The sequence below is a fragment of the Panthera leo genome, chromosome B4, assembly GCF_018350215.1.
Source record: "Panthera leo isolate Ple1 chromosome B4, P.leo_Ple1_pat1.1, whole genome shotgun sequence".
NCBI lineage: Eukaryota > Metazoa > Chordata > Mammalia > Carnivora > Felidae > Panthera > Panthera leo.
Window position 1 is genome coordinate 113,085,127 of NC_056685.1, and position 19,456 is coordinate 113,104,582.

At 38.0% G+C, this 19,456-nt stretch overlaps 1 long non-coding RNA gene across 1 annotated transcript; it reads left to right on the top strand.

The window, feature by feature from the left end:
- The first annotated feature begins 2,497 nt into the window (after positions 1-2,497).
- Positions 2,498-19,008, top strand: LOC122224909. Its single transcript, XR_006205007.1, has 3 exons — positions 2,498-2,648; positions 5,361-5,476; positions 18,345-19,008. It is a non-coding gene; the product is annotated as an uncharacterized LOC122224909 (long non-coding RNA).
- Positions 19,009-19,456: the final 448 nt, after the last annotated feature.

Sequence of the window (19,456 nt, forward strand, 5' to 3'; positions counted from 1 at the left end):
CTTCCAAGCTCCTGGTCATTCTGATACATGCCCACACCTTGTTGGGGAGTAGAAGCAGAGAGAGTTATGTTACCAAAAATAAATAAACAGTAAAAAACTTTAAATAGCTGTAGGTACAACATGAAAAACACAGACTCATTGCTTCTGTAATGTCCCAACCAACACAACCTGGGTCTACTCATAAGGAAGCATTAGAAAATTCCAAATTGAGTAATATTTTACAAAATGATTGGCGTCTAATCTTTAAAAATATAGATATCATGAAAGTCAGGGGAAGACTGAGGTACTATTTAGATTGAAACAGACAAGAGAGACATGATTTCTAAAACCATACATGATTTAGACCTAGATCCCTTTGTTATAGAAAATGCTACTGGAACAATTGGCAAATCTTGTCTAGGGTCTCTAGATGAAGGATCCACAGGAATTATTTACACTACTTTCGCAACTTTTCTGTAACTTTAAAGTAGTCTCAAAATTTAAAAAAATGCTTTATTAAAATAAATAACAATAAATTGCCTACTTGACAACTTGTGTATCAATAAGCATATCTCATTAAATATTCTTTGTGAATAGTAAAATTTATCTTTATTGGGTGATGAACCATGCTAAGAACTTTACATGTATTGCCTCACTTCGTCTTTATAACAACTCCATGACGAAGGTACTAGAATTACATTTCTTTTGCAAAGAAGTCAAGCATCTTGCCTGGCAAGAAACACAGCAAGGATTTGAACCAGGGTCTGTCTGACACTAAAACCCATGTCCTTAAGCAATGTTATTCATCTAAACATGATGACCCAATATCATTAGTAATCAGGGAAATACAAATTAAAGCCACGGTGAGACACTGGCATACACCCACCCAGAATAAGGGACTGAAATTAAGACTGGCAATGCCAAGCATTGCAGAGAATGTGGAGCAACCATAATCCTCAACATTGCTGATGGGAGTAGAAAAATGCCATAATCACTCTGGAAGAAAGTTTGCCAGTTTCTAATAAATTTAAATAGGTGCCTACCTTTGACTCAGCAGTCCTGCTCATAAATATTTATCCAAGAAAAAGGAAAATAAATGGCCACATATAGATGGACACTGTAAAAATGTACATAGCCACTTTATTTGCAATGGTCCCCAACTAGGAACAGCCCAGGTTGATGAAAAATAAAAAATGTGGTATATTCTTTTAATGAAATACTACAGAGGAACAAAATGCTAAGATGCCCAACAACAGGGACGCATCTCACAGACATTATGCTTCAGAAACAAAGAAAAATAAATAAATAAATAAATAAATAAATAAATAAATAAATAATTAAATAAATAAATCAACAACAAAAACCAACCAGACACAAAAGAGTGCATGCTGCATAATTCCCTTTCACTGAGTTCTAAAACTAATTTATGGATAAAAACTGGAGCAGTGGTTGTCTCTGAGCTTAGGTGAGGGGGGTTGACTCGCAAGAGGCATGGCGGAAGTTTCTGAGGTGACAAAAATGTTTATATCTTGATAAGGGCGTGGGTTACCTGAGTATATCTCTTAGTCAAGATCAGTGCACTTTAATATATGTAAATCGAACCCTAAAAGTCACTATATAAATAAATAATACAAAAGCTGGGGGGAGGTAGGAGAGGGGCAAGATATAGATGAAACCAGCATAGTGGAATGTTGATGTTACTAAAGGTTAATGATAACTCCATGGGGAAATATTATACTATTCTATTTATTTTGCGTATGTTTGAAATTTTCTGTAATAAAAAAAACTTCCAGAAATGATTGCCAAATTCTCAGGATTTGTTAGGAGAACTAAAATACAAATGAGTGGTTGGTTGCTTTGAGACCAGATTACTGAACATCAGGGCCTGATACAAAAAAAGCACATATGATCAAGCCTTTTCCCTTCTGAGAGTCTTTGATAAGTTTTCCACCCCCTGCCCTAGAGAACAGAGTGTGAACTCCCCAACATGGCTTACAAGTTCCTTTGCAGTAAACATATATACCCAAATCAGGGTACAGAGTTTTTGGTAACATTTTATTCTATTTACTACTTAGACCATCTCCATGGAGATTTCATCCCATTTTATAGGTAAAATAATTTATATCAATGAAGGGACCTAAAACTGGGTGAATAATAAGTGGTAGGGCCTAGAGAAAATTCAAGTTTTAGAGTCCTCCTTCAGTTTTTCTCTGTACCATTCATTCTTTCTCTGTAATAGGAAGAATTATAAGATGGCTGGCAAGATTCCAACTCCCTGAATTTTTCCCTGTTATAATACCCTTCTCTTGAGTGTGGCCAGGGCTAGTGAATATGATGGGATATCTCTGGTTACTAATCACTTGACTTTGAGTTAATCAAAGGGGAGAATGCCCTTGATGGGCATGATCTAATCAGGTGAGTTGTTTTACGAGAAGGTGAAGTGTCGCAGCCATGCTCTCTAATTGGCCTCAAAGATGAAGTAAACTGGCATGTTTTCTGTTACAGGGCCTCTGGAGGGGCCATGTGGCAAAAACCTGAAGGTGATCTCTAGAAGCTTAGAGTGGCCTCAAATCAACAACCAGCAAGAAAAAGGTTCCTAACCACACAACCCAAAAGAACTGAATTCTCCTAACAACTATGTGACCTTGGAAGAGACCCTTAAGCCTCAGGTGAGATATAGGCCCAGCCAATCCCATGACATCAGCCTGGTGAGATGCTGAGCAGAGGACTCAGTTAGCCTACAGAAATGTTGAAATGACACATGTATAGTTTTAAGCAACCAAGTTTATGGTCATTTGTTACACAGCAATAGAAAATGAATATACCTTCCTTTCTTCCTTTTCCAGCTATCCACTATCCCTCTCAATACTCCAGTCTCTCTGAACTTTTCTTAGTTTCCTAACTGGAATATTACTTCCAAGACTGTGGTTTTGCAAGGAATGTTCACTTTGCCTGGAATGCCCTTTTTCTCTTTTCTGCTTACTGAATGTTTGCCATCCTTCAGGATCCAGATCAACTCATCCTTTCCTGGAAGACATGACTTCTCCAAACTGAATTCATTTCTCCCTGCCCTGTACTCCCACAACATTTTATTCTCTCTCTCTCTCTCTTTCTCTCTCTCTCTCTCTCTCTCTCTCTCTCTCTCTCACACACACACACACACACACACACACAACTTAATTGAAAGCAAGAACTTATATTATCTACTTAGAACTAGAATAGTGCTTAGAACATAGTAGCCACTCAGTAAATAGTTAATGAGTTAATACACCTATTGTTTTTCATTCAAATGCTTCTGGAGTTTAATCAATCTAACAAATACTGCCTTTCAGTTCCTCTTATAGCTGCTGTTAAAAAATAAAAAGATTAGTAGGTCAGGTTTCCTGTTCCAAACAGAAGGCATAAGATTTGCACACCAATAATAATTACGAGAGGCAGAGCATGATGTGTGGCCAATAAGAATCTGTTCTGTGGGAGGTCTTAGGGAGAGAGAGATAGGCTTCACAGAATGGAGAGCATTATTTGTCTCCCAGCCTCATCTATCTATGTATTTTAGGGAACCACACTTTTCCGTCATTACTAAGGTGGAATGAGGATGGAAGAAAAATGGCCGCTCTTATCTTTCAGGTGGCTGGCTGGTGAGCCCCTCTCCCAGCAATTCGCAGTCCTTTGTGAGCAGACTGGAGCATACACACAGCTGTGAAAACAGCCAGAGGCAAAGTCAGGTCACTGAGGGGGAGAGGGTTGTTGAGCAACGTCAACTTCCCTCTCAGACCCTGTGGACAGCAGGGCCATGAGAGACACTGAGCCACAAAGTCTTACTGTTGCATGTGATGCTACTCGCAGCAGCGGCTTCAACTGCTGTTGGTGTGAAACCCAAGGAAAATGTCCCTGCAGCTGCTGATGTCAATATGCACATCATCAGGCACCCACATCCTGTTGCCTTACAATCATACTAGCTCTCCCTTTATATGATATATCAAAGAGGATATGTCTTCTAACCACCCCCCCCCCCCAATAGATGTCTTTCATTTTTCAGCAGAAAAGAGATGTGTGTTTGAGTTCTGCTAAAGTGCAATAAATATGGGCCAGGGTGACTTCCTCTCACGTCAAATGGTAACTCAACACACTTAACCTTTTGGTATCTATTCAACACTCTTCTTCCTTCAAAAATTCCCATCTACTTAGTCGGCATCAGTCAAATAAACTTGCAGAGAATGACACAGGGTGTCTATAATATTAAAATCCACTTAAATTTTAAAACAGTTAAACATATTAGGGGCGCCTGGGTGGCTCACTCAGTTAAGCATACGACTTCAGCTCAGGTCATGATCGTGCAGTTCGTGGGTTCAAGCCCCATGTCAGGCTCCATGCTGACAGCTCAGAGCCTAGAGCCTGCTTTAGGATTCTGTGTCTCCCTCTCTCTCTGCCCCTCCCCTGCTCATGCACTCTCTCTCTCTTTCTCTCTCTCAAAAATACATAAACCTTAAAAAAATTATTCAAAAAAAAAAAAAAAACATACTGATCCAGTTGCTTCTCTAAGCTTACAAAATGTTGCAGATATAAAGTCATGATTATGCTTAACTTGGTTCCATGTTTTTGAGCTTTATCCACTTAATTAATCAGGCTGAAATAATCATCAGATCATTGGATCAATGTAGGTTACTCGTACCAAGCTCTCCATTTTGAACTTAACATTTTTAGCTTTGGAGAAGAGGGTAGGAAGAAGTGTTCAAGGTTTATTGGAAGTAAACCGACAGTGGAGAAACTTACTATGTTTTTTCTATTGGAATATTCCCTTTTCATACTGCTTTGAATCATTTATGGGCTAAATTTGATAGTACCCTGGTTACCTCACTAAGGGTCACAGAGAAGCACCTCCTTTGGCAGCCACCTCCCTGTGGGACTTTCCAACACTTTTCCCAGTCTCTAATGCATTCATTGTAGTGATGATGACACATGTCTTGGCAAAATATCTTCATGTTCAGAAGTAGAACAGCTCCAATGTTCTTGATTCTATTTTAGACTTGTGCTAAAGTTATCTGCCCACCACAGTCTGACTTTCTTAAACCTCATCTAATTTCGTTCAGATTTAGTTTGGTCAACCATATTAATCTCCAAGGATAAAGAGATAATATTGCCTTCTAGAGTTGAAGCTAAATATTAGAGATAATATTGTGTTAAGCCATATGTTTTCTAACCTGGTGGTATTCATTTAAGTTGGTAAATGCTTGTGAGGCTACCATTAGCTTTCTTATAAAATGTCATGTGGAACATTAGTGTTAAAAATATGCCTATAACTTGGAAGACATTAAGGAGTGCTTACAAAATGTTCTACATTTTATTTCTTTTGATTAACTGGTTTTAACCTTTCTTAGTAGGCTTTTGCATTGAACCATGGGCTAGCCAAGCTAAATTCCAAAAGTTTAAAGACAACTTGGATGAGAAGCAGGACAAATAAAAGATATATTATGGAAAACATAACAAGTTTCACAAGGTAATCTCTCTCAAAGAAAAATGCCAACATACTTTTATTCAGTATACATTAACCCTTTAGGAAGTATATACACCAACTGATAAATATTTTGAATTCTTCAGTGGATGTACTTGCTTGTCAACAGTTCAGGTTTAGAAATGCTAATTTTTGTTCCCATAGCTGAGTTTATCACATTGTGTTCCTATCATTTTATTAAATGAATGAAAGTGAATCCATGAAAAGAATAATATTATGAGTTATAAATGTAAATCCAATATGATTGAAACAGAGAAAATTATTATGATAAAATAGCAGTGAGTAGTTATTATACTAAATCAGGCCAACTTTTCATTCAAATGTTAAAGGAAAGAACAGAATTAAAGAATAGCATAACATTGGGGTGCCCGGGTGGCTCAGTCAGTTGAGTGTCTGTCTGACTTAGGCTCAGGTCATGATCTTGCTGTTCATGGTTTTGAGCCCCACATCGGGCTCTGTGCTGACAGCTCAGAGTCTGGAGCCTGCTTCAGGTTTCTCCCTCTCTTTCTGCCCTTCCCCCACTTATATTCTGTCTCTCCCTCTATCAAAAATAAACATTAAAAAAAATTTTAAGACAAAGAAAGAATAGCATAACATTGGGGCACCTGAGTGGCTCAGTTGGTTAAGCGTTCAACTCTTGGTTTCAGCTCAAGTCATGATCTCATGGTTGGTGAGTTCAAGCCCCATGCTTGAGATTCTCTCTCTCCTCTCTCTGGGCCTCCCCCACTCTTGTGCACATGTATGCATGTGCTCTCTCTCTCTCTCTCAAAATAAATAAATAAACTTTACCAAAAAAATAGCATAACATAATGAAATAGATCACCAAAGATTATGCTAATAGATATTTACTTAAGAATATCATAAAATTTAGTTTAGTCTCTAAAAATAAACTAGTGTCTATTCAGTTTTCAAACTTTAGATGTTGTGCTTATTTTCAGGAGTACATAATGTACCAAAGAGATTTATTAACTGTAGGTGTTTAAAAGACTTCTGTTTGAAGTCAGACAGATCTGGGTTGAAATCCCAGCTCCTCTGCTTACCTAATGCAAGTTACTAATTTTCACTGAGGCTTAGTTTCCTCATCTGAAAAATTAGGATTACCAAATGTGTTTGGGTTTATGTTGTTTATGTTTAGAGTTGCTTATGAGGGGCAAAGGACAACATATCTTTTTGGATATGGAAAGGACCTGTCATGGTACCTGCCATGTAATAGGCTTTCGTGAGATGTTACTTTTTTTAGGAAAAGCTGCGTGTCACATATGTACTGACTGTGGGCTCATTTCTGAATATATTCCCAAGAAAAACTGGAAGGTATTTACTCTATACTACATAATGTGGCCCATCTTATGCTGGTAAGCTGGGAAATAAGAGGTATAGTCAATGCATTGGAGACAAGGAGCTTCACCTGCTCTCACTGCCATGCAGCACCCTTGAGAAAGCTCACGGAGGCCCTTTGTGCCCAGCCGGGCATGAACTACAGAGCTGCACCGGGCAAACAAGCTTGGGCTCATTGCTCAGCCAGCTTACCTGAATGAAGAAGAGGGAGCATCCCGTATCAGCCAGGGTTCTCCAGAAAAACAGAATCAATAGGATGTGTATATATAGAAAGAGAGATACATTTTAAGGAATTGGCTTCAGTGATTGTGGTGGTTGGCAAACCTCAAACTTGCAGAGCGGGCCAGCAAGTTGGAGACATAAGGAAGGATCGATGTTGCCATTCAAGTCAGGAGGCCGTCTGTTGGCAGAATCCCTTCTTCCAGGACTCCAGTTTTTGTTCTATTAAGGCTGTCACCTGATTGGATGGGCCCCGCTTACCTTATGGAGGGTAATCTCCTTTACTCAGTGTCCACTGCTTTAAATGTTAATCTCGTCAAAAAAATACCTCCATGACAACATCTAAAAAAAAACATTTGACTAAATGTCTGGGTACCGTGGCCTAGTCAAGTTGACACACAAAATTAACCATCACATTTCATGAACATCATCCTCAACAGATGTTGACAAGTGTAGTGGTTAAGATTACAAGTTTCAGAGCCCAGCAGAAATGTGTTTCAACTCTGACTCTTCAACTTATGATCTCTGTGAAAACTATGTAAAATTTCTAAACCTTATCTGTAAAACAGGAATCAGGATATCCACAGCAGAGGTTTGTTAGGATTGGCGTAAGAAGAAAATCAACTTGTGATGCCGTTGACATGTTTAGAATCATACCTGTCATATACTATGGATTCGATAATTAATTAGCATCTTTTCCTGGTGAAAGCAAAACAAGAAATCTGGCTAAAAGAAAATAAGTCCAGAAGATTTGTTGATGACTCTGCCTTGGTTAGTGCCTGACCCATTTCAAATTAGATTTCTTCTAATGAATGCCTTTTTGTTGTTGCTAAAATAAAGAAGACATTCCACTTACTACTTTGTAAAATGTACTTCCCACCCAGTTTGTCTTCCTGTACCTTTTCCCTCTTGTCTGTCTGCCCACTGCCATTCTCTTCTGCACATTTTTGTGGCAGGGAATTGCCAGGTATAGGTCAGTAGATGTTGCAGCGATAACAAAAGAAAAGAAAAGCTTCCTGCCCTTCTACCCTTGCAGGCACAAAATTAATCACACTTTATCAGTAAAGAGGCCAAATAAGTCAGGCCCTCACTTGAACTTGTTCTCTTCACATACATAGTTGAGATAGAAATGTTGATTAATATATTTGAACGGAAATGTATTTGTGCCTTCAAAAGAGGATGACTCTCTCCATCTCCACACAATTAGACCCGCAGATGCCCGCACATACACACACTCACAGTTCACACTAGTGCTGCAGAACATACTAGGAGTGACACATTTCTGCACAAGGAGAGCAGTGCCTTTCATTTGCAATGCCAATCCTCGAATCGACTTTGCAACAGTCCATTCCCTGTCCCAACCTACAGCCTCAGAAAACTACGAGTGACGGAGTAAAAATGTTTACTATAATTTTATATGCATATGAACATTGCTCCTAGATTAGGTTATTCAGATAACAGATCATGATTATTCTTGGCCTACCATGTAGTTTAAAATAACGACAGTGACTACATTAACTAGAAAATCTTATAAAGATTACAAGATCTGGGTTATGAGCCATCAGAGATGTAATGTGTTGGAAATTTATTATTGTTTGTGTAGCTGAAAGAAGCCTGAGCTAGGAGACTGACACATGCGTTCTAGTTCTGGATCTACCACCAGTGTTGATGTTAAGTAAGTCAACTGATCTTTCTGGGCCTCAGTATTCATCTGGTATTGGGATCTTTACTAAGGCTAATTTAAATATTGTTATATGAAAGCATTTTATAAATTTATAGGCTAGTAGAAGTGACTAGTAAGAGGAACTAATATTTATTGAGCACTTGGTATGTGCCAGATTCTTTTTTTTAGGTGTGTGTGTATGTGTGTCTCATTTAATTTTCATAACAATACTCAGAAAAAGAAATTATTATTAGGCCCATACCACAGATGAGGAAACTGAGGCTAATAAACATAAAGCACTGGACAAGGTCCCAGCAATAGTAGGTGTTAGAAACAGGCTTCAAATCCAGTCGTGTGGACTACAGGAGTCCAGGCAATAATTTCTCCCACCTTCAAGGTTAGGATTTGAAGGATTGTTAACATTAGAGAACCCACCCTGGCTACTTTTGCATAAAATGATACCAAGGCAAAGGGAATGTGAAGTTCACACTATAAAAATACTAGACACATACAAGACATTTCTCCTGCCATTGATGTCAATGGACAATAATACTTAGGAAATTGTTAACCTGAGTGGGATGTCAGACACAGGAAGATTAAAAGGCTTGAAAAGGAAATGTTACAGAGACAGATTGTGGGGCTGACGGAGAAAAGAACATGAAGGGTATTGATACGGGATACAGATAAGGAAAGGATATAGAACCTTACAGAGGCAAAGACTGTATTTCTTGGTTTGCTCTTTACCCTGTGTTATTCTGGAAGGAACAGCCAAAATCTGGAAAGTTCAGTGTAAGCTTTGGAGTCACTGCTGAGCTCAAATCCTTGCATTATGTGGATCATGAAGCAAGATATAATCAACTTGGAGAATTTCCACTCCATTCTGGGATTAATAAATGGGTCCTTTTTTTTTCATCATGGATATACTTTTTTGAGACCTTTTCATACTTATCTGCCATCACAGATACAATGAGAATTAATATAAAAATTAATGAGATGATGCATTTAGGATTTCCCTGACAAGTTTCAAAAGCACATCTAACTACAGATGCTTATCTGTGATGAACTGTTGAATCCTGGCAAGTGTGCCTTGTTGAACCTTGTATATTGTGAACAACAGCTAGAAGGAACCCAGTAGTTGATGATTTCCAAGGATGTCATAGGGTGATGGTTAAGTATTAGTCTTCATCCTGAATAATCTATCTTCTATTTTGGCCAATTCATTTTGGAAATTTCTGTATTTTACATGTAGGTCAATAAAATACATCTCTCAAAAAATTAATAAAATAAATATTGGTTTCACTTTAAAACTTCAGAGATAGAAATTTGACTAATATAATGTATTAAGCGTAGAGAAAAACAATAGGATAAATAATCTAATCACTTTTAATATTAAAAATTTGCCTTTTCAATTTTGTTCTGAATATCATAATCCAGGCAAGGATGAATCATTTGTGTTGGGTTATTATTATTTGAATTTTTAAAATAATGCCTTTCTCAATACTATCCCCAGGCATAAGTACAAAAAGGGGGGGGGGGGGGAGAAAGAAAAATATTAATTAAATTGCATAATAGTCAATGCTGTTACAATTTTATGACATAAAATAGTACATGAAAATAGCTTATCAAAAGATTTTTTTTTTTTTTTTGCAGAATTCTAATCTTTTAAAAGTAGCTAGCATTGGGCTCAGATGACCAGAAACTGGGTTTAAGTCAAACTGACCCAGGGCTATAATTTTACTTTCTGACAGAGAATAATAAGAGCGTGGTAATCACTGGGGCTATTTCACCAAGAATGGCAGAGCTGTATTTATTCTCCATTCTAACGGAGCGTCATTCCATGAGTGGTATTGTTTATTTCTTTGAAAGCTTGACTCCCTGGGGAAGGAGTCCCAGTTGATCACATCTGTACCTTTCTTGAAGTAACAAAAATCCTATGCAATGTAAAGGCATAACTGAGGAGAATAACTAGTGTTTATTGAGCACCTACCACGGACCTGTAATCAGATACATTTTCTCATTTGTTTGGTTTTTTTGTTTGTTTTTTTTGCTTTGTTTTGTTTTTTGGTCCTCAAACAACATTTGGGGGGGGGGGCATTATTATCTTCATTACACAGATGGGAAAACTGAGACCTCAAGGAGATACATGACTTGTGTAATGGTGGTATCTATCCTACAACTATTACAGTAATTATGCCTATAGTCATTATTATTAAAAAGAAATGGCTTGACGCTGGAATTGTGTTGTAGCATGAAAACCAGAAGCTTGTTATTTCACACAATGGAACATCTCACTCACTGAAACATTAACACCCATCTGTGATTCTGCAGAAGCCTAAAAACAGTCGTGGCAAACCAAGCAGGGATCTTGACATTTAGCCTTTCAAACACATACTTTGGTATGTTTCCTGGGAATAGTAAACCTCAAAACCCTGCTTTAAAGAAAAGAGTCCATCCTTGATATAAATAAATGATCTCTCTCAAATAGGAAGTTCTGTGCTCACGAATGGTCATTGCTCACTATTGTAAAAGGGAAGTCTAATTGAACATGCTTTTCAATCAGAACTGAACAACTGAGCAGGCAGTGTGGTGGCAAGAAAAAGCTGGAGGAATAGCTTGCCGTTGAATAATGGAATTTGTGCCAATGACATAATTTGGCTGGTTAGAGTAGTCATGCCTCACACCTCCATGCCTTTCCCAGGAGGTCTGTAAAGAGATGGTGTATTTTTCTCTTTGAGAACACTAAAAGAAAAATTAACCTAATTTGAGCATAAGAAGGGAAGTAAAATGATGCCCCATGAACCATACACCATTTTAAAATGATGTCTTTAACCAGCTTGATGTGAAATATATGATGTATCATGTGTGCATCTTTCCTAATGACAGGTGCAGCACCATCCACCATGTCCTTGGATCCATTCCTTTCTTTCTTTCTTCTTTTCTTTCTTTCTTTCCTTCTTTTTTCCCCCCCAAGCATGTATCTCCTCTATGTCAAACCTCTCACTATATGCTGTTAGTCTCATTAAAGTCATTGAGCACTTAGTGTTGTTTTTTACCATTAAAAAAAACAAGCATTATGAAGGGAAAAGATATTTTTAAAAAAGATAAGATCATTGACATGCACACACACACACACACACACACACACACACACATACACAAAGCACATGAATAAGAATTTAATCAAAGCCATGCTGTTTGCTGCTAAGTGCTAGATTAACTGACAAGACTGTTTTGTAATTTTATCTAATGCTTTCATAGATTTTTAAAAGTCCATTCTTTTCCAGATCTTAAGAATGAGCAATTATACATTTTTTTAGAAAAGCATAGCTTACACAAATCTGTTCAAAAGGAGAAACTATAGAAACATTTAAATTCTGCTTCCAGAATATTTTTAAAACCTAATTTAAGAATGTTTTCTTTAGTATCATATTTGAATGTATGTTTTAATATCTCAATCTCTGAAAAGGGAATATAATATTTAAATCTTAGCCAATAGCTGAGAAACTATTCAGAAACACACTAAGTCTTAGAAGTGCCAGCCAAATTACACCCATTCTCAACAAATTCTTCCATAGTTTAGCAGTATATTTGTAGGAACAAGGCCTTGTCTCTTAAGGCCCCTCTAAATTCTAAGATTCCCATGTTATTTTCATTTTAATCAAAACAAAATTCACCCTGGTATGGCACAGACCTCAGGCACCACTCCATTGTTCCGTGGAACAGATGTTTTGGAATTCACATAATGACAGACAGACTTCCTTTATGAGAGGTTTCTAGAATGAGGGCTTTGGTCAAACTGGTCATGCCTGTATTAAAACCTTTCACTCATCAGGACAATATTTGCATTTCTGCACTTATCCTGTGGCAATCTCATCTTGATAAAAAGTCAGGTTTCTTTGAACTTAATCGCATAACCCCCCTTTTTTTGTCAAATTACATTCCTAACATTTGGAATGTTGAGTCATCAAGACTGCACTTAAGTTTTAACTCTTTTTTTTTTTTTGAGTTATCATCTCAAATAATAGGCAAATGGGGAAATAATATCTATCAATAGAAATTCATTACAAAACTAAGAACTTTATTTTTTTTTATTTATTTTTTTAACATTTATTTATTTTTTGAGACGGAGAGAGACAGAGCATGAATGGGGGAGGGGCAGAGAGAGAGGGAGACACAGAATCAGAAGCAGGCTCCAGGCTCTGAGCCATCAGCCCAGAGCCCGACGCGGGGCTCGAACTCACGGACCGCGAGATCGTGACCTGAGCTGAAGTCGGACGCTTAACCGACTGAGCCACCCAGGTGCCCCCAAAACTAAGAACTTTAAATAAACATGCACCTCAGCCTCTAAACAAACAAAAGACACAAATGGGTAATCTCTGCTAGGTGAAACTCCAGAGGACCCCCGGAGGGCATAAAAGGAATACTTGTCCATTGGGTGCCCTTAAGAAAGTAAGATAAGTTATTTTTTCAGTGTCCAGGGACTGATACCCACGTACTTCCTTAAAAACCATATGCACCAGTGAGCCAATCGCTCCCGGAATTCTTGGCCTGGATTATTGATGAGATTGTTGGCAATTTGGATATTTTTGTAATCATCTGATATTGCTAATGTTTATGTAGCCTGGCCCATCCAGTCCCTGGGAGTGAGATATTTTCAGAGGCACACTGACTAAATTCAAACGCTAAAGTACCATTTAAGATACTGCAGCAATAATCTAAATGCCACCTAGGTCTGTGCTTCAGAAGTTAACATCCCCTGTTCCCATCTTTGATTTCACTGAACCTAAGGAGGCACAACACATGGCCTTTACAATGAAAAGGTCTGCATTCAGTTTTCTTTGAGTGTTGGAATTTTAAAGTTTCCAAAGGTTTCTCTTATTTAACTTCAATTCCCATTACCCCAGTGGACTCAATAGGCCTTACCCTGATTTTACACAATTCCGAAGAGCAAATGCATCGGGGTGCGGGGGGGGGGGGGGGGGGGGAGCTATGTTCCTGGAGCCAAGTATACGTATAGAAGAAACTAGATATGCCGAAGGCTTATTTTGAACTCTTCTCTGGTCATACAATAGCCATCTTTAAAACTTGCGTGAGCAGGAACAGTATCCTTAAAGTTTTGTCATTTATTCGTCCAGAGCATGGGCTTTGGTTTGACTTCTGGCTTCTAGAATTTTCTCCAACAGATTTCTACAAATACGCATACTGTCATGTTTGCATAATATGTGACTTGCAGGAAATCCATGCAAAAAAGACACAGTCCCTGTTTCTTAAAGAGGTGACAATTTAATTGGAGACAACTTAACTCCACGTGACAGCTATTATAAGGATGCCACTGGAGTCCAAAGGTTGTATTTTGTGCAATCTCAGGGGATTTCAAGTAGGAGATTTTTAGAGGAATACTTTCTGACTGGTAAAATGATCCTTAAGATAACTTTTACTGTGTACAGCATGACTATGAGAAAAAGAGTATTTATATCATTCAGGTTAATTACTCAGAATTTGCCGCAGGCTTCGTATGGAATTTCTAGTTAGGTATGCAGTCCCTAGCAGCATATTTTCCTATCAGAACCAAATGTAACCTGCACAAGAAGGCTCTAATGTATATGCATAGAGTAATGGAGTATATGGTAATAAGTAAAGGATGGGAATTCTGGGTTCTAACCTGCCATGAATTATGACCCTGGGAAAGTTACTAGACTTCCTTGTTATCAGTTTTCAGGGGAAAATTACAAAGACTCTGAAATCAGAAAAGGCTAAATTTGAATCTAATCTCTGCCCTGAATTACTGGATTTGCCCAACAAACTGGGCAAACTTAAACAGATTCAAAAGGTATCTGTTTGCCTTGTAATTTTTATCATGGAGATAACAGGACCTATCTGAAAGAGCTGATTTGTGAATAAAATGAGATAACCTAGAAGGTTCCTAACACCATTAGCACTCTAAATATAGATCAATTTCCTGTTGAGAAAATCTAGATGAAAATATTTTGAAGAATTTATAAGCTGTATTCAAATGTAAGAGATTGTTACTATTTACAGTCTATGCTTAATAACTAAAAATTAATAGCAATGGAGAAGTGTATTCTTAGCTGAGAAGTATTAATAATGTTAAGACTGGAAATACAGTTTTGATATCTGTTGGCAAGCTTATTCACCTTTTGCTTTTAAATGAGATGTACCACTTTGATTAGAACAGCCGTGAGTAATTCCATATTAGTCTACATTTCAGAAAATATCATAATTCTACACCTTGCAATGCTTGACAAGAAATCAGCCTCAGACAACATAAATGCCAGCATCATGTACCTACATTTGTAGCAGTGTTTTAAAGTTTACTCTAATAAGTGATGTCTTAAACACAGACATTTGCACATAATTCTAATCATTGGTACATGCCCTGTTAGGGACCATGGTTGATGTTTGATCTTCAGGGATGACTTTTATAAGATCCTTACTATGATTTTTGGTCTAAATACATATAATCTGAATGTATTATATATATATATTCATACTATATATATGTGTGTGTGTGTGTGTGTGTGTGCGTGTGTGTGTGTATATATATATATATATATATATATATATATATATATATATATGACCCTCTTGATGTTCCTGATAAGCAAATCACTTCATATTATAATATATAAAATGTATAAAATCCTGGGTTATAGCCAAGCTTGCAACATCCAGGAAACACTCAAGAGCCCATAGTTTTATATAATTTTGATTCATCCCAGTCCTAATTGTCTCTGTTCCTAGTGTTCCAACTCCATCCTTCTCATCTCCAGCCACTACAGTCCACAAGAACTCTGAAAACCTTTCTCTCACAGAAACTACAGGTATTAAAGACAGTAGTATTTAATAAAGGCTTTCCCTCTTAGAGGAACTGAAAGAAAACTCCTAAAGAAGGAAAAAACTTCCACGATGAATATGGGCAGCATGCCAAAGCAGTCTGTGAAAGCCACTGAGGCATAGCTAAGTCTCTAATCGTGGAGAGCCCCATTATCCGCTCTTCAATAGATGGGACAGTATCCTAAGTGTGCAATCTACTTGATTGAAACTAAAATTGTTGGTGAGGTTGGATGTGGCTCAACAAGTGGCCAGAATGGAATTATATTCAAATCTCTATCGAGTGCCTATGAGCAAGTCTGTCTGCTGGGTGCTATGGGAGACACAAAGCTGAACAAGTTAAGGAAAGCTAGACGTATCACAATTAACTATTGTACAAAGTGGTACTATCAATAAATGTTCTTTTAATGAATGTATTATTGCCAGTTCCCTAATAAATACCCCAAGGGGAGCTAGGGGTGGGTGGCGCCTGTGTAACATAGTCCATTTAGTGTCCAACTCTTGATTTTGGCTCAGGTCATGATCTCACTGCCCTGAGTGAGATCTCACCATCCGCACTGTGTATGGAGCCTGTTTGCTATTCTCTCTCTCCCCCTCTTTCTTCCCATCCACCATTCTCTCTCTCTCTCTCTTAAAAAAGATTCAAAAATAAACAAATAAATAAATAAACACACGAAGGAATACAGGAAAAGTGAGACACATGTCCTAGAAGATGGAGGTCTCATTTTGGTCTGAGACTTGCAGAACTAACAACCTTTTAACAAGGAGAGACGGAAAGGAGGGAAACATGCAAAGGCAGGAACGGAAGAGAGTCTGTGCCCACATTCAGTTCCAGCCTCCAGATCATAACTCACTTCAAGAAAGGGTGTCTTAAGACGGTATGCTTATGACAGTGTCTGGCTGTAAGGTCCCCGATCAGCTGTAACAGAACCAAATCCAGCAATAGCAGTTGCCTCCTGTCTGAAATATTAGATTTGCTCCCAAAGAATAATTGTGGGAATGCCTAAACATAATCAAAATAGCTATTTTTTTTTCTTTGAATTCTGCTTAGCCGTACCCATGGTAATTTTATTTTTTTACTCTTTTTTTTTTCCGTTTTGCTCTATGTCCTCTCAAGTTAAAAAGAAGCATAATGTTGAGTTTGTGTTCTCAGAATCTTACACGCATGTTCTAACTCAGATCAGCTGACACATATCTTAAAGATTAAAACTTGTCTTCAGGAGGGCACCTGGGTGGCTCAGTCGGTTAAGCGTCCGACTTCATCTCAGGCCATGATCTCAAGGTTTGTGAGTTCAAACCCATGCCATCAATGCAGAGTCTGCTTGGGATTCTCTCTCTCCCTCTCTCTCTCTGCCTCCTGCCCCCACTCTCTCTCTCAAAATAAATAAATAAAATTAAAAAAAAAAACTTGTCTTCATGATTCATGTAACCCAAAGATAGCTTCATCTGATATTAACCTATATTGGAATATTCATCCATGATGTCACATTTGAAAGAACTTCAGAGAAAGGCTTTCAGCTATAAGTATTTATGGTATATTTTATAGAATGGCATAATATTTTAAAAATATATTTATAAATAAACTCACAAAATATCTAGACTGCAGGCTTAGCTAAAATGTTAAAGTATGAAATACGTAATCTCAAAATGGCAGAAATTGGGTTGCCAAGGCATTCTCTGATTCATTGTTTAGAAGAAAATGGCACTTCCGTTATTAAATGCTTCCAAACATAATAAGCCATGTATCAATTGTTTCATATGCGTTTAAGTATAGAAACCCAAATGGATTGTTGTGAAAACTCTTACATTTATTTGTCAGTCAAAGGAGTAGTTAGAATTCAGGCAATCAATTGGTAAATATACAATGAAATGTAATAGCTGAGAGTGGGAAATTTAAATTTAAAAAATTTTAGTAAGTGACCATAATAAAAAAAATGTCCTTCTTCATTAAAAATAGCCTTTAGGTTGAATGAAAGAAACAAAATTCACTTAGATATTCTCAAAGTATAGATGATGAAAGAAGGGTGGTACATATCTCCCTACCCTTTGGAATAATTTGACTTGACAGACACATTTACACAGCGGCAGAGGGAAAAAAAAAAAGCAATACTTCTGTGTCTGAAATTATTCCTGGCCCCATAAATGAGAACAATAATGCTTACCATGGGTAAGACACCTTGACTAAATGTGGTGATTTTCTCCATTTTCCCGAATCTGTAATTTTTTTTTTTAACGTTTATTCATTTTTGAGAGACAGAGAGAACAGAGCGTGAGCTGGGGAGGGGCAGAGAGAGAGAGGGAGACACAGAATCCGAAGCAGGCTCCAGGCTCTGAGCTGTCAGCACAGAGCCCGATGTGGGGCTCGAACTCACTGAGGGTGAGATCATGACCTGAGCTGAAGTCGGACGCTTAATCCACTGAGCCACCCAGGCGCCCCTCCATTTTCCCAAATCTTTAACTTGCCCAGATTGGAAATGCCACTTGCCCTGGAAGCTTTGGTCAAAGGACGGGAGATGATAAAATGAGATATTGAGTCATGAGAAATGGAAGAAAAAGCTTATCGTGCCTTTTCCGAAATATCCTTTCATTATGAAAACAGAGGAGGGAAATCTTCAATCTGAAAAGCCTCAGTCAGAAAAGAAAGGCGTATATGTTAAGATTTAGTTTCCAAAACAAGATTGCTTTGTCTGACTGTGGACTCTACCAACACACACGAGTATTTCTGCAAGTTAATGTGAATGCAAACCCTAAAATGCTGAATAGTTTCATTTCCTCCTTTTTCAGAATTACTTTGCAAAAAAAGGTGGAGATGGAGTGCTTCCTTTCCCGTGTTGCTGATGCTGCCACGCAATTACTTTGGAAGAATTACAGATGATATTAATTACAGTTTCAGCAGCAACCACCATCCGTATGGCATTCTGCAAAGTGTTTGCTTCTATTTTACCTCGGTCCAGAAAGCCTGTGACGTAGTTTTGGTAGGTGCTCTTATCATTCCTAACATACAGATGAACCAGAAATTTGGAGCGGTTGAGAGACTTTCCCAAGGTCACGTGCTCTGATGGCAGTGGCACTCAGGACTCTGTCCTTGGATCCGTCTTCTTCTAAGCCTCTGATGAGCTTCCACGTAAGGTATAAACTCTCGTCCCTCGTGCATGCAACACAGCTTTTGAAGGTCTGTGAAAAGCATTTGGAATATATGGATTATACTTGGGAATACCTTTTCTTTTTTCAGCAACTAAATCATTGTCCCTTCTCATAAAGCTTACCACGATTTCGGGATACCCCAAGAATTATTGACAAGGTTATTCTCAAATGGCTAATTTATGCAGAGGTATTCTAATAAAACTAAATTAGGTTTATGCTTTCTGTCTGTTATCAAACAACAAATAGTAAGAGTGGTATAAATTCCTATATTGAGGGAAAGAGAGCAGATGCTCAAAATCTGCTTTGCCTAATGTAGAGGCCGCTAACCATGTGTAGCTATTGAAATTTAAATTAATTTTTAATAAGTTAAATAACATAAAAATGCCAGTTCTTCAGTCACACTAACCACATTTCAAGGGTTCTGTAGCCACAGGGGGCCAGTGAGTATTGTATTGGGCACCACAGACGTAGAACATTTTCATCTTTGCAGAAAGTGCTGTTGGAGGGGCGCCGGGGTGGCTTAGTCAGTTTATCGTCTGACTCTTGATTTCCACTGGGGTCATGCTCTCACATTTGGCGAGTTCGAGCCCAACACCCAGCTCTGTGCTGACAGCATGGAGCCTGCTTGAGATTTTCTCTCTCCTTCTCTCTGCCCTTCCTGTGTACCCTCCCTTGCCCTCCCCTCCCCCCACTCTCAGAATAAATAAATAAACATTTAAAACAAAGAAAGTCTTATTGGACTGTGCTGGCCT